This window comes from Triticum urartu, chromosome 2A (genome assembly GCF_056163025.1).
Source record: "Triticum urartu cultivar PI428250 chromosome 2A, HENAU_Tu73, whole genome shotgun sequence".
NCBI lineage: Eukaryota > Viridiplantae > Streptophyta > Magnoliopsida > Poales > Poaceae > Triticum > Triticum urartu.
The window spans coordinates 368198739-368215439 of record NC_141874.1 but is presented as its reverse complement, the minus strand read 5'-3'; positions in this window follow the sequence as shown (position 1 = coordinate 368215439).

Sequence of the window (16701 nt, the reverse complement as noted above, 5' to 3'; positions counted from 1 at the left end):
CAGTATCAAATACCCAGGCACTACTGCGAGCATTAGTAAGGTACACATCAATAACATGTATATCAAATATACCTTTCACATTGCCATCCTTATTCTCTGCCAAATACTTGGGGCATTTCCGCTTTCAGTGATCAGTTCCTTTGCAGTAGAAGCACTCAGTCTCAGGCTTAGGTCCAGACTTGGGTTTCTTCACTTGAGCTGCAACTGGCTTGCTGTTCTTCTTGAAGTTCCCCTTCTTCCCTTTACCCTTTTTCTTGAAACTGGTGGTCTTGTTGACCATCAACACTTGATGCTCCTTCTTGATTTCTACCTCTGCAGCCTTTAGCATTGCGAAGAGCTCGGGAATCATCTTATCCATCCCTTGCATATTATAGTTCATCATGAAGCTCTTGTAGCTTGGTGGCAGTGATTGAAGAACTCTGTCAATGACACTATCATTAGGAAGATTAACTCCCAGTTGAGTCAAGTGGTTGTGGTACCCAGACATTCTGAGTATATGTTCACTGACAGAACTATTCTCCTCCATCGTGCAACTGTAGAACTTATTGGAGACTTCATATCTCTCAATCCGGGCATTTGCTTGAAATATTAACTTCAACTCCTGGAACATTTCATATGCTCCATGACGTTCAAAACATCGTTGAAGTCCCGGTTCTAAGCCGTAAAGCATGGCACACTGAACTATCGAGTAGTCATCAGCTTTGCTCTGCCAGGTGTTCACAACATTTGGCGTTTCTCCTACAGCGGGTTGGTCACCTAGCAGTGCTTCCAGGACGTAATTCTTCTGTGGAGCAATGAGGATAATCCTCAAGTTACGGACCCAGTCCGTGTAGTTGTTACCATCATCTTTCAACTTAGCTTTCTCTAGGAACGCATTAAAATTCAACGGAACAACAGCACGGGCCATCTATCTATAACAACATAGACATGCAAAATACTATCAGGTACTAAGTTCATGATAAATTAAAGTTCAATTAATCAAATTACTTAAGAACTCCCACTTAGATAGACATCTCTCTAATCATCTAAGTGATCACGTGATCCACAACAACTAAACCATGTCCGATCATCACGTGAGATGGAGTAGTTTTCAATGGTGAACATCACTATGTTGGTCATATCTACTATATGATTCACCCTCGACCTTTCGGTCTCAGTGTTCCGAGGCCATATCTGCATATGCTAGGCTCGTCAAGTTTAACCCGAGTATTCTGCATGTGCAAAACTGGCTTGCGCACATTGTATGTGAACGTAGAGCTTATCACACCCCAATCATCACGTGGTATCTCGGCACGACGAACTGTAGCAACGGTGCATACTCAGGGAGAACACTTATACCTTGAAATTTAGTGAGAGATCATCTTATAATGCTACCGTCGAACTAAGAAAAATAAGATGCATAATGGATAAACATCACATGCAATCAATATAAGTGATATGATATGGCCATCATCATCTTGTGACTTTGATCTCCATCTCCAAAGCACTGTCATGATCACCATCGTCACCGGCTTGACACCTTGATCTCCATCGAAGCATCGTTGTCGTCTCGCCAACTATTGCTTCTACGACTATCGCTACCGCTTAGTGATAAAGTAAAGCAATTACATGGCGATTGCATTTCATACAATAAAGCGACAACCATATGGCTCCTACCAGTTGCCGATAACTGTGTTACAAAACATGATCATCTCATACAATAAAATTTAGCATCATGTCTTGACCATATCACATCACAACATGCCCTGCAAAAACAAGTTAGACATCCTCTACTTTGTTGTTGCATGTTTTACGTGGCTGCTATGGGCTGAGCAAGAACCGTTCTTACCTACGCATCAAAAACCACAACACGGTATAGTGGTTGCTTTTTTATCTTCAGAAAGAACCTTGCTCATTGAATCCGATTCAACTAAATCTGGAGAAACAGACACCCACTATTGGGGATATTACTACTGGACATAAACCGGCCAGGGGAGGCCAGGTTATCCTCATGATGATTATCTTATTTGAAGCCCATGAAGACATGAATGATGGCGCTTCATGAAGGCCCAAGGCCCAAAGGCGGGTTAAGTCTTGTAGACATAAACCGATATTGATGTATACTTGTATGATAAGTTAGGAGTAAATACCGAGCCGGAGACGTTTATGATCCGGCCTCGGGACTCTGTAAACTGGCGGGTGTCGACCTATGTATATAAAGGGACGACCCAGCGGCAGTTTAGGGACAACACACAACAACTCGAGAGCTAGGCAAAGCGGATTCACTCCCTGGTCATCGAAACCCTAGCAATTCCATCACAACTGGAGTAGGCTTTTACCTTCATCGTAAGGGGTCGAACCACTATGAACTCTCGCGTCCTTTGTCCGCTTTAAACCCCTTTAAGCTAACCCGTAGCGATGGATCCACGACTAAGTCCTTTCATGAGGACATCTTCCGTGACAAAACCACGACAGTTGGCGCCCACCGTGGGTCTATCGCACGATGGTTTCGAGTTCTTGAAGGGCAGCTTCGAGGGACTCAAGGGATACGATGTGGGCCGGATGACTAAAAGTCATCGCGGCAAGCTCTACATCGACAATGCAGGATGGGGTCCCGAGGCCGGTTCCGTCGAGTACGGGTACCGGGTCCCCTTTGGCGGAATTCACGTCTTCATCGGCAAGATCGGCGAACCGGGCCTTGAGCCGGACATCTGCACCGACATCATCGAGACGGCTCAGCATGCAAGCTCTGCCCAGGTTTAGCCCACCGTAAAGCGTGTCTTCGTAGTCGTCATCCATGGAGCGGAATATGAGGATAGATCGGCATCTGGTGGCGAAACCGTTGCCTGCTCTGATGACGAGTCTTCATCTGGAGAGACCGAGTCGCTATACCAGCTGCAGGATGGCCGGATTAGTGGACGTTCCGAGGGTAACAGTATTCCGGACCCCCTTGATCTGCCAAGTCGGGTCGCGGTCTTCATGGCCGGTACACAATCAGTGCAGCACTCTTCTACCGCCACAGCAATGATCTCCGGTTCAGCAACAGCAACACCAGCAGGAGCAGGGGGCTCAGCGCCGCCTCCAGCTCAGGTCTTGTCCGATTTGTTCGGCGCTTTAGCAGCATTGCTGGCAGCAGAGGTGGACGCGGCAAACCAGGATCAGCACAATGCAAAGATTGCAAAGGTGAAGGATCAGATAACTCAAGCTAAAGCAGACCTGGCAGCAGAAAACACCAAGATGGCTACAGAGCGGGCCGGGTTGGAGGCTCAGGCTTACCGGCTCATGATGGATCAGAGTGCATCAGATGACGTCATGAGGAGAAGATACCGGTCGCACCTTCCGTCGGTCTTTGAGGCAAGGAGTCTCTTTAATACGCCAGGAGCGGGCACCAGCAACCAGCCCGTGGTAAACCGGGCGGAGGCACCTGGGACCGAGGCACCGGTTCAGCCTCGTGCGATGGATCCGCCGCCTCTGCCTCGTCAGAACGAACCACATCATGACACATCTCAACACCTCCGAGTCATTACTCTAACCCATTGGATAACATCGTTGCCGCCGCTTCACGATTGGCAGCTCTCCCGATTGATGGCGAGTCCTCAGTAGTAGTTGAGACACGACGGGCTAGGGAGCTCCTTCAGACGGCTTTGACTCAGCAGCAGGCCTATTCATATAGCTGTGAAAGGATTCATTCTACTCCCCGCCCAAGCCAGAGCTACAGCAGGCACATCGATGAACCGGCCGTATCAAGCAGTGCGAGGAATCGTAATCCGCCCCGTGGCAATAACCCGGCGGGTGGTGGTGGCAATGCCCAGGACATAGTGGATCACGCTAGGGCATGTCAGGAAGCCGAGTTAGCGGCACAACACGAAGCTCCGGTTCGTCAACTCACGCCGGTTCGTCAGTTCACTCCGGTTCATCCAACAACATCGGTGTAACCAGGGGTTACCTCCAGTTCTTTGGGAGTGCCATGTCTTGTCCCAGCACTGCGCAACATACGGTTACCCAAGGATTTCAAAGGCCCGTGTAAGGTGCCAAATTACACTGCCGATTTATCCCCTGAGCCATGGGTAGAGAGCTATTAGATGGCGATGGAGATGCTGGATGTGGACGAAGCGGTGTGTGCCAAATACTTTACCATGATGTTGGAGGGAACAGCTCGCACATGGTTGAAAAATCTGCCAGCCAACTCTATTGGATCATGGGCCGAGTTAAGGGCCCGGTTTAGCCAGAACTTCAAAGATACGTGCAAGCAGCCCATGTCCATCGTGGATTTCGTTGCATGTGTCCAGGAGGAAGGAGAATCAACAACCCGCTGGGTGCGCCGGGTTTCAGAGATTTTGCATTCATCAGACCGCATTAATGCTGACACAGTCGTTTTAACGTTGGAAGGCAATTGCTGGTTTGCACCTTTGAAGCTGAAGTTGGGGCGGCTCAAACGCCATTGTAATGACATGGGAATACTTATGGCAGCTCTGGTAAAATATGCTGACTCTGATAGTACCAAGGACTCCGAGTCTGATGATGACAAGACAGGGAAGGGAAAGAAGAGCGGTAGCACCAAGGGGCAGTAGCATAACCCGGCGGGTCATGGGAACAATGGTAAACGCAAGGCAGATAATAGCTTGGACTTTGTGGCTAACACCAACATCGAGGATAATGGTCAACGGCGCAAAGGCAAACCGCCCCAGCGGGGTGGAGGATCAGGCCCCAATCTGGAGAGCCTATTAAACCAGCCTTGCCCAAAGCACGGATCGAAGGAGAGGCCAACTATGCATCTTTGGAAGGATTGCTTCATCATGCGGGAATTCAAAAATTCAAATCTATTTCAATATGACAATGGACTGCCTGGCGGTTCAGGAGGCGGTTTCCATGGGCCGGGTTATGGTGGCGGCAGTTCCGGTTCAGGATTCCAAGGCAACCAGACCGGACATGGCAATCAGAGCAACCAGGGCAACCAGGGAGGTTACAACCATCAGGGGAATCAACAGCAGCAGCAATCAGGTTATCAAAGCAATCCAAAGCAGTTGAATAGTGGGCAGTATCATGTTTTCACCACTAGCTTATGTAAGCGCGATCAGAAGCTTCATAAGAGAGCCGTGAACTCCGTTGAACCGGCGGTACCTCGTTATTTGCGCTGGTCTAAACAGCCCATCCTGTGGAGTCGAGAGGATCATCCACCCCGGGTTGACAATCCGGGTCATCTGGATTTAGTGGTGGCACCTCAGGTTGGGGGGTATAAATTTACTAAGGTGCTTATGGATGGAGGAAGCAGTATCAATATCCTTTACTATGAAACCTTTCATCGCATGGGGTTAACAGATAAGAATCTTAAACTATCGAACACCGTGTTTCATGGGGTAGTGCCTGGTAAATTGGCATACCCAGTTGGCAAGATAGCTCTGGAAGTTGCGTTTGGAGACGATCATGATTCAATATCAGAGGTGTTAACTTTTGAAGTGGTGAAAATCAAGAGTCCATATCATGCCCTGTTCGGACGGCCGGCTTATGCTAAGTTCATGGCAAGGCCCTCTTATGTTTATCGGCAGCTTAAGATGCCGGGTCATAAGGGGACCATCACGGTGCATGGGAGCCGGAAGATTGCTTTGGAATGTGAATAGGGTGATGCGGCTTACGCTGAGTCAGTTTGTGCCACTGAGGAGCTGAATTTTTATAAGGACAATGTTGATCCGGCAGATATGACTTCTCTGAAAAAGCCAACTACTGAGCATGATCCGGCACTGAAATTTAAATCAGCTGAGGAGACTAAGCTAGTTGACTTTGTTCCTGGCGATTCATCCAAGCAGTTCAGCATCAGCGCTAACCTGGATCCGAAATAGGAAAGCGCGCTCATCGAGTTCATCCGTGAGAACCGAGACATCTTTGCATGGAAGCCTTCTGACATGCCAGGTGTACCGAGGGAACTCGCTGAGCACACCCTTAATATAGATCCTAAGTTTAAACCAGTCAAGCAATTTCTTCGCCGCTTTAACGAAGAAAGGCGTAAAGCTATTGGTGAGGAGGTAGCCCGGCTTTTGGCAGCAGGGTTTATTGTGGAGGTCTTTCACCCTGAGTGGCTAGCTAATCCGGTGCTGGTACTTAAGAAAAACGACACTTGGCGTATGTGTGTGGATTACACAGACTTAAACAAAGCCTGTCCAGCTGACCCCTTTCCATACATCAGTGAGGTGCTTATCGAGTCCAAACAGAGATACCCACATTGGCAGAAGCTGGTGTATGGGGTTTTTATGGCAAGCCGGAAGCTCAAGCATTATTTTCAGGGTCATCCTATCACAGTGGTCAGTTCAGCCCCCTTGGGAGATATCATCCAAAACAGAGAAGCAACTGGTCGGATTGCTAAGTGGGTTATTGAGCTTGGATCTCACGGGCTAAAGTATACACCTCGCAAAGCAATCAAATCGCAAGCACTTGTGGACTTCATCAATGATTGGACAGAGTCGCAAGCACCGGAGGAAAAGCCAGACAACACTTATTGGACTATTCATTTTGATGGGTCCAGGCAATTGGAGGGCTCGGGGCCTGGAGTCATATTAACTTCCCCATGAGGTGATAAGTTTTGTTATGTTCTCCGTTTAATGTTCCCTTGTACTAACAATGCAGCTGAGTATGAGGCCTTGCTTCATGGTCTTCGGATGGCTAAGGAAATGAACTTAAGCCGGGTTAAGTGCTTTGGTGACTCGGACCTGGTGGCTCAGCAGGTATCTCGCACTTGGGATTCCAAGGATCCACTCATGCCAGCATATAGACGAGAGGTGGATGCAGTGGTTGGCCATTTCAAGGGTTATCAAGTGGACCATATAGACCGGTGGAAGAATGAAGCAGCAGACGCTTTAAGTCGCTTAGGCTCTCAATGTAAACTGGTGCCACCCAATACCTTTCTCGATGTACTGCATAATTGATACGTCTCCAACGTATCTATAATTTTTGATTGCTCCATGCTATATTATCTACTGTTTTGGACATTATTGGGCTTTATTATCCACTTTTATATTATTATTGGGACTAACCTATTAACCGGAGGCCCAGCCCAGAATTGTTGTTTTTTTGCCTGTTTTAGGGTTTTGAAGAAAAGGAATATCAAACGGAGTCCAAACGGAATGAAACCTTTGGGAACGTGATTTTCTCAACAAATAAGACCAGAGAGACTTGGACCCTACGTCAAGAAAAGAAACAGGAGGCCACGAGGTAGGGGGCGCGCCCACCCCCACCAGGCGCACCCTCCACCCTCGTGAGCCCCCTGTTGCTCCACCGACGTACTCCTTCCTCCTATATATATCCACGTACACCCAAACGATCAGATACGGAGCCAAAACCCTAATTACACCGCCGTAACTTTCTGTATCCATGAGATCCCATCGTGGGGCCTGTTCCGGAGCTCCGCCGGAGGGGGCATCGATCACGGAAGGCTTCTACATCAACACCATAGCCCCTCCGATGAAGTGTGAGTAGTTTACCTCAGACCTATGGATCCATAGTTAGTAGCTAGATGGCTTCTTCTCTCTTTTTGGATCTCAATACAATGTTCTCCCCCTCTCTTGTGGAGAACTACTCGATGTAATCTTCTTTTTGCGGTGTGTTTGTTGAGACCGATGAATTTTGGGTTTATGATCAAGTCTATCTATGAATAATATTTGAATCTTCTCCGAATTCTTTTATGTATGATTGGTTATCTTTGCAAGTCTCTTAGAATTATCAGTTTGGTTTGGCCTACTAGATTGATCTTTCTTGCAATGGGAGAAGTGCTTAGCTTTGGGTTCAATCTTGCGGTGTCCTTTCCCGGTGACAGTAAGGGCAGCAAGGCACGTATTGTATTGTTGCCATCGAGGATAACAAGATGGGGTTTTCTTCATATTGCATGAGTCTATCCCTCTACATCATGTCATCTTGCTTAAGGCGTTACTCTGTTTTTAACTTAATACTCTAGATGCATGCTGGATAGCGGTCGATGAGTGGAGTAATAGTAGTAGATGCAGGCAGGAGTCGGTCTACTTGTCTCGGACGTGATGCCTATATACATGATCATACCTAGATATTCTCATAACTATGCTCAATTCTGTCAGTTGCTCAACAGTAATTTGTTTACCCACAGTAGAATACTTATGCTCTCGAGAGAAGCCACTAGTGAAACCTATGGCCCCCGGGTCTATCTTTATCATATTGATCTCCTACTACTTAGTTATTTCCTTTGCTATTTACTTTGGCTTTATTTTACTTTGCATCTTTTATCATAAAAATACCAAAAATATTATCTTATCATATCTCACTCTAATAAGTGGCCTCATAGGGATTGACAACCCCTATTTGTGTTGGTTGCGAGGATTTATTTGTTTTGTGCAGGTACGAGGGACTTGCGCGTAGCCTCCTACTGGATTGATACCTTGGTTCTCAAAAACTGAGGGAAATACTTACGCTACTTTGCTGCATCATCCCTTCCTCTTCGGGGTAAACCAACGCAGTGCTCAAGAGGTAGCAAGAAGGATTTCTGACGCCGTTGCTGGGGAGGTCTACGCAAAAGTCAACATACCAAGTACCCATCACATACCCTTATCTCCCGCATTACATTATTTGCCATTTGCCTCTCATTTTCCTCTCCCCCCCACTTCACCCTTGTCGTTTTATTCGCCCTCTCTCTCTCCTTCCTCCCTCTCTATTTGCCTCTTTTTGCCCGCTTGCTTTCTGTTTGCTTGTGTGTTAGTTTGTTTGCTTGTCGTTATGGCTAGTCCTTTACCTTCTGCCTCTATGTCTGAAATTAGGGAAACTATTGTTGATAATAATTCTGATGCTCCTACTAAAGAACCCACTATCTCACATATAAAAAGATTCCGTGTTGGTACTGGTAATATTATTGGAAAAGGACTTATTCAAGATTTCTTTACTTGTGTCGGTGCTTTACCTTCTATGGGTAGTTCTATCCTTCACCGAACTAGTAGTCTTGCGGATTCCACTATTAAGAAACCTATGGGAAGAATTAATGATGTTCTTATTGTTGCAAATAGTAATTGTGTGCCCATAGATTTTATTGTTCTTGACATAGATTGCAATCCTTCATGTCCTATTATTCTTGGTAGACCTTTCCTTAGAACGATTGGTGCAATTATTGATATGAAGGAAGGAAATATTAGATTCCAAATTCCATTAAGGAAAGGCATGGAACACTTTCCTAGAAAGAAAATTAAATTACCTTATGAATCCATTATGAGAGCCACTTATGGATTGCCTACCAAAGATGGCAATACCTAGATCTATTCTTGCTTGTTATGCCTAGCTAGGGGCGTTAAAGGATAGCGCTTGTTGGGAGGCAACCCAATTTTATTTTTATTCCTTGCTTTTTGCTCCTGTTTAGTAATAAATAATTTATCTAGCCTCTGTTTTGGTTGTGTTTTTTGTGTTTAATTAGTGTTTGTGCCAAGTAGAACCGTTGGGAAGACTTGGGGAAGTCTTGTTGAACTTGCTGTAAAAAACAGAAACTTTAGCGAGAACTACGGTCATTTTTATTTGGAAAGTTCTATTTCGTTAATTCTTTTTGAAGATTATTAATATATAAATTCCTCATGTGCAGCGATTTATTTTAGAATTTTTGGGGTTCCAGATCTTGCGCTAGCTACAGATAACTAAAGACTGTTCTGTTTTTGACAGATTCTGTTTTTCGTGTGTTGTTTGCTTATTTTGATGAATCTATGGCTAGTAAAATAGTTTATAAACCATAGAGAAGTTGGAATTCAGTAGGTATAACACCAATATAAATAAAGAATGAGTTCATTACAGTACCTTGAAGTGGTCTTTTGTTTTCTTTCGCTAATGGAGCTCACGAGATTTTCTACTTTAAGTTTTGTGTTGTGAAGTTTTCAAGTTTTTGGTAAAGATTTGATGGATTATGGAACAATGAGTGGCAAGAGCCTAAGCTTGGGGATGCCCATGTCACCCCCAAGATAATCTAAGGACACCTAAAAGCCAAAGCTTGGGGATGCCCCGGAAGGCATCCCCTCTTTCATCTACTTCTATCGGTAACTTTACTTGGAGCTATATTTTTATTCGCCACATGATATGTGTTTTGCTTGGAGCGTCTTGTATTATTAGAGTCTTTGCTTGTTAGTTTACCACAATCATCCTTGCTGTACACACCTTTTGAGAGAGCCATACATGATTTCGGATTTGTTAGAATACTCTATGTGCTTCGCTTATATCTTTTGAGTTATATAGTTTTGCTCTAGTACTTCACTTATATCTTTTAGAGCACGGTGGTGGATTTGTTTTATACAAAATATTGATCTCTCATGCTTCACTTAGATTATTTTGAGAGTCTTAAATAGCATGGTAATTTGCTTAAAATCCTAATATGTTTGGTATACAAGATTAATAATAAAAACTTTCTTATGAGTGTGTTGAATACTATGATAAGTTTGATACTTGATAATTGTTTTGAGATATAAAGATGGTGATATAAAAGTTGTACTAGTTGAGTAGTTGTGAATTTGAGAAATGCTTGTGTTAAAGTTTGTGATTCCCGTAGCATGCACGTATGGTGAACCGTTATGTGATGAAGTCGGAGCATGATTTATTTATTGATTGTCTTCCTTATGAGTGGCGGTCGGGGACGAGCGATGGTCTTTTCCTACCAATATATCCCCCTAGGAGCATGCGCGTAATACTTTGCTTTGATAACTTCTAGATTTTTGCAATAAGTATATGAGTTCTTTATGACTAATGTTGAGTCCATGGATTATACGCACTTTCCTCCCTTCCACCATTGCTAGCCTCTCTAATACCATGCACTTTTCGCCGGTATCATACACCCACCAAATACCTTCCTCAAAACAGCCACCATACCTACCTATAATGGCATTTCCATAGCCATTCCGAGATATATTGCCATGCAACTTTCCACCGTTCCGTTCATTATGACACGCTCCATCATTGTCATATTGCTAGCATGATCATGTGGTTGACATCGTATTTGTGGCAAATCCACCGTTGATAATTCTTTCATACATGTCACTCTTGATTCATTGCATATCCCGGTACACCGCCGGAGGCATTCATATAGAGTCATATTTTGTTCTAAGTATCGAGTTGTAATTGTTGAGTTGTAAGAAAAATAAAAGTGTGATGCTCATCATTATTAGAGAATTGTCCCAGTGAGGAAAGGATGATGGAGACTATGATTGCCCCACAAGTCGGGATGAGACTTCGGACGAAAAAAAAGAGAGAAAGAAAAGAGGCCATAAAAAAGAAGAGAAAAGGCCCAAATAAAAAAAGAAAAAGGAAAAAAGAGAGAAAAAGAGAGAAGGGACAATGTTACTATCCTTTTACCACACTTGTGCTTCAAAATAGCACCACGATCTTCATAGTAGAGAGTCTCTCATGTTATCACTTTCATATACTAGTGGGAATCTTTCATTATAGAACTTGGCTTGTATATTCCAATGATGGGCTTCCTCAAATTTCCCTGGGTCTTCATGAGCAAGCAAGTTGGATGCACACCCACTTAGTTTCTTTTTGAGCTTTCATATACTTATAGCTCTAGTGCATCCGTTGCATGGCAATCCCTACTCACTCACATTAATATCTATTGATGGGCATCTCCATAGCCCGTTGATACGCCTAGTTGATGTGAGACTATCTTCTCCCTTTTTGTCTTCTCCACAACCACTACTCTATTCCACCTATAGTGCTATATCCATGTCTCACGCTCATGTATTGCGTGAAAATTGAAAAAGTTTTGAGAATGTCAAAAGTATGAAACAATTGCCTGGCTTGTCATCAGGGTTGTGCGTGATTTAAATATTTTGTGTGGTGAAGATAGAGCATAGCCAGACTATATGATTTTGTAGGGATAACTTTCTTTAGCCATATTATTTTGAGAAGACATAATTGCTTTGTTAGTATGTTTGAAGTATTATTATTTTTATGTCAATATGAACTTTTGTCTTGAATCTTTCGGATCTGAATATTCATACAACAATTAAGAAGAATTACATTAAAATTATGCCAAGTAGCACTCCGCATCAAAAATTCTGTTTTTACCATTTAACTACTCGAGGACGAGCAGGAATTAAGCTTGGGGATGCTTGATACGTCTCCAACGTATCTATAATTTTTGATTGCTCCATGCTATATTATCTACTGTTTTGGACATTATTCGGCTTTATTATCCACTTTTATATTATTTTTGGGGCTAACCTATTAACAGGAGGCCCGGCCCAGAATTGTTGCTTTTTGCCTGTTTTAGGGTTTTGAAGAAAAGGAATATCAAACGGAGTCCAAACGGAATGAAACCTTCGGGAACGTGATTTTCTCAACAAATAAGACCAGAGAGACTTGGACCATATGTCAATAAAGAAACAGGAGGCCACGAGGTAGGGGGGCACACCCAGCCCCACCAGGCGCGCCCTCCACCGTCGTGGGCCCCTTGTTGCTCCACCGACGTACTCCTTCCTCCTATATATATCCACGTACCCCAAACGATCAGATACGGAGCCAAAACCCTAATTCCACCGCCTTAACTTTCTATATCCACGAGTTCCCATCTTGGGGCCAGTTCCGGAGCTCCGCCAGAGGGGGCATCGATCACGGAGGGCTTCTACATCAACACCATAGCCCCTCCGATGAAGTGTGAGTAGTTTACCTCAGACCTACGAGTCCATAGTTAGTAGCTAGATGGCTTGTTCTCTCTTTTTTTGGATCTCAATACAACGTTCTCCCCCTCTCTTGCGGAGAACTATTCGATGTAATCTTCTTTTTGCGGTGTGTTTGTTGAGACTGATGAATTGTGGGTTTATGATCAAGTCTATCTATGAATAATATTTGAATCTTCTCTGAATTCTTTTATGTATGATTGGTTATCTTTGCAAGTCTCTTCGAATTATCAGTTTGGTTTGGCCTACTAGATTGATCTTTCTTGCAATGGGAGAAGTGCTTAGCTTTGGGTTCAATCTTGCGGTGTCCTTTCCCGGTGACAGTAAGGGCAGCAAGGCACGTATTGTATTGTTGCCATCGAGGATAACAAGATGGGGTTTTCTTCATATTGCATGAGTCTATCCCTCTACATCATGTCATCTTGCTTAAGGCGTTACTCTGTTTTTAACTTAATACTCTAGATGCATGCTGGATAGCGGTCGATGAGTGGAGTAATAGTAGTAGATGCAGGCAGGAGTCGGTCTACTTGTCTCGGACGTGATGCCTATATACATGATCATACCTAGATATTCTCATAACTATGCTCAATTATGTCAGTTGCTCAACAGTAATTTGTTTACCCACAGTAGAATACTTATGCTCTTGAGAGAAGCCACTAGTGAAACCTATGGCCCCCGGGTCTATCTTTATCATATTGATCTCCTACTACTTAGTTATTTCCTTTGCTATTTACTTTGCCTTTATTTTACTTTGCATCTTTTATCATAAAAATACCAAAAATATTATCTTATCAGATCTCACTCTCGTAAGTGGCCTTATAGGGATTGACAACCCCTATTTGCGTTGGTTGCGAGGATTTATTTATTTTGTGCAGGTACGAGGGACTTGCGCGTAGCCTCCTACTGGATTGATACCTTGGTTCTCAAAAACTGAGGGAAATACTTACGCTACTTTGCTCCATCATCCCTTCCTCTTCGGGAAAACCAACACAGAGCTCAAGAGGTAGCAATAATCCGTCAGTGAAGATACCTACGGAGGAGGATTTGGCTGTACCTGACCCGGAGGCTCAATTGGTGGCGGCTCTTCATGTTATTCCGGATTGGACGGTCCCGTACCTGGCATACATGAACCGGGGCGAGTTAACAGACGACGAATCCTTGGATCGGCAGATAATCCGACAATCCAAGTCAATGACCATTGTCAATGGGGATCTACATCATTGTAGCGTCACAGGAGCATTTCAGCGTTGTGTTTCTCCTCAAGAAGATTGTGAGATTTTGCGTGAGATCCACGAGGGAGATTGTGGTCACCATGCCGGTTCAAAATCCTTGGTGGCTAAGGCCTTTCATCACGGCTTATATTGGTTGACGGCTCATGCTGATGCTGAGGATTTGGTAAAGAGGTGTGATGGTTGTCAAAAGTTCGCACGCCACGCTCATGTTCTGGCTCAAGAATTACGAATGATTCCAATAACTTGGCCGTTTGCAACATGGGGGCTCGATATGGTTGGACCTTTTAAGAGGTCCAAGGACAAGAAGACCCACCTGCTGGTGGCGGTTGATAAGTTTACCAAGTGGGTCGAGGCAGAGCCAGTCAGTAAGTGTGATGCGGCCACAGCGATTCAATTCATCAAAAAGGTGATATTCCGGTTTGGTTTTCCACACAGCATTATCACTGATAATGGTACTAATCTGTCGAAGGGAGCTATGGAAGAATTTTGTCAACGAGAGCACATCTGGCTTGACATGTCATCAGTGGCTCACCCCCAATCTAATGGTCAAGCAGAAAGGGCCAATCAAGAAATTTTGCGAGGTATCAAACCCCGGCTTATGGTTCCTTTAAAGCAGACGTCGGGTTGTTGGGTGGAGGAGTTACCTTCCGTGTTATGGAGCATCAACACCACACGAAACAGATCTATGGGTTACACACCTTTCTTCATGGTTTATGGAGCAGAGGCAGTTCTCCCAAGTGACATACGTCATGATTCGCCCGTGTGGCGGCTTATGTTGAAGTTGATAATGAAAAAGCGTGTCAGGACTCATTGAACCTGTTAGATGAGGAGCGTGATCTTGCGGCGGCATGTTCGGCGATTTATCAACAAGATCTGCGACGTTATCATAGCCGCGGGGTTAAAACCAGAACTTTTCAAGAAGGTGATTTGGTGCTCCGGCTCATCCAGGATCAGACTGATATGCACAAGGTATCCCCACCTTGGGAAGGGCCTTTTGTGGTTAGCAAAAATGTGCACAATGGATCATACTACCTTATCGATGTTCGAGAGCACAAAGACTCGCGTAAATCGGAGGAGGAGACCCAGCGGCCGTGGAATATAGCTCATCTGCGGCCTTACTATACTTGAGCCATAGGCTCTTTTTTATGTACATAATTATGACAATGTATATATTATAATCAATATAATACACCGGAGCCTCAGCTAAAGCGGGGTCTCTGTTGTTTTTACATCATATGTGTTTTCATGGAGGCTTCTATTTACAAAGCGGAATTCTATTGATCCGGCTTGTAAATCCACACATATAAAAGGAAATCACTAGGGGGATTGGTCATATCTAAACCTTAGCTACACCTCTTGATCGGCTTAGGGCCAAAGGGAAATCACTAGGGGGCTTGGTTGTATTCACACCATAGCTACACCTCTTGGTAGGCTTAAGGCCAAAAGGACATTATGTGGGGCCAAAGAGAGTGTTGCACCAGCACAGCTCAAACATAGGCACCCACCGAGCACAGCTCAAATATTGCTTGGGGGCTCTTTGCTTCTCAAAGAACAAAGAGTCTGCACCCTTGTAATAGGCTATCAAGCCAGGCTTGGAAGCCAGGTGTATTCACCTAAAACCTTGGGTTATCCTGCCTCTTTAAGTAAGCCACTCCGTCCAGGTAAACCTGGTATGACCCATCGAATGTTTGACAAGTCAATCTCATAGACCCTGAACTTGTCAAAGTTAAAACGATGATTGGTTAAAGATTGAGGTCCATCTTAAAAGGCTTTGTAAAATGGTTTAACTCAGTGGCCTGGCAGCCCATGAAAAGCCTCGATTTAGGGCCTGGCAGCACATGAAAAGCCTCGCATATTCTTCTTGTATTTTTTGCAAAGTGTTCCTTCTCTTTTGATAAATTTCATAAGTGTTTTCTGATAAACCAGTGTTTATTACAACCCGGCATGGCTTACAATGCTAAATTGTTAGTACATGATCAGTTATCATCCGGCCTTTATTGTTCCGGTCTAGTTTTGACTACAAGTCACCAGTATTATATGGATAAAACCGGTGTTTATCATAACCCGGTACGATTGTACCGTAAACCGACAACCAGGAAGGAGTCATATATACTCCAGCTTGGTGTCATCACCCTTTTATAATAGTCATTGGTCAAACAATGAGGTAATATGTATTCTTTATTTTATATCTGGTTGTTTTTAAACAGCCTGGGCTTTACACCTAGCCTATATATTTGGGCATCATGACCCATCCAGCGGTAAACCACCAGGACCCCTTCAATCTCTTGTCTGCAGGAACATGTTAAAATACAGCCACTGCAAATTATGCATATAATAAAGATCCCAAAAGCATGGCGAGTTATCAGTATCAAGCAAAACAAGTATGCTCGATGGCATAACAGACAAGTGTTTGAACTAGCCTATTACAAGGCGTTTTAATGCCCACACTAGATAATTGTTTCAGTACATAATGGTAGGCTGCGACAGACTAAACCGGCCTCCGGTTCAAGATTCATCACCAGGATGACTTGAAGATTGAGGGTCATCTTGAGTCGGTGCATCCTCCTCCTCTCTACCGAGTGGCTGGAAATCAATTATTGTCCAATAGATTCCAGTTAAAGCTTGGAACACGGCTTCTTCACTTATAAGGGTGGAAGGATCAATGTCGAGGGCATAAGTCTGCTTACTAATTGGCGGAACAAGATCTTCTACATCATGTGTTGGCGCAGGATATCTTTTCTGATCAACGTCATAAACCAGTTGGTAATGAGACAGATCCGTTTCATCCGCCAATTTGCTCGCTATGGGTTGCAGTTCCCTTGTCAGCCTTCGGAGAT